Consider the following 237-nt stretch of genomic DNA (forward strand, 5'->3'; position numbering starts at 1 on the left):
GAAACAGGAAGTAGTGTGTGTATATAAGGTGTCGTTGCAGAGTTTCTGATCATCTTCTGATCTGACCGTCAGAGACTCCTCAGAAACTCTTCATCTCAGCGGTGAGACTCTTTCCAATGAATACTTTATTCTGTTTTCATTTCTTTATTATTCTTCATTTAATATTTTAATATTATTTAGATTTTACATTGTTTTTATTATTTTGATTTATTATTTCATTTATATTTTACACAATGT

General features: G+C 28.7%; 1 protein-coding gene across 1 annotated transcript in view; it reads left to right on the plus strand.

Moving 5' to 3' along the window:
- The first annotated feature begins 63 nt into the window (after positions 1–63).
- LOC117484787 (coagulation factor XIII A chain-like) overlaps positions 64–237 on the plus strand; it is an 11,074-nt gene continuing 10,900 nt past the window's right edge. Inside the window, 1 exon segment of the mRNA XM_034133221.1 lies at positions 64–101. The gene's annotated coding sequence lies outside the window, so the exon portion shown is untranslated.

Source organism: Trematomus bernacchii, unplaced genomic scaffold (genome assembly GCF_902827165.1).
Source record: "Trematomus bernacchii unplaced genomic scaffold, fTreBer1.1, whole genome shotgun sequence".
Lineage (NCBI taxonomy): Eukaryota > Metazoa > Chordata > Actinopteri > Perciformes > Nototheniidae > Trematomus > Trematomus bernacchii.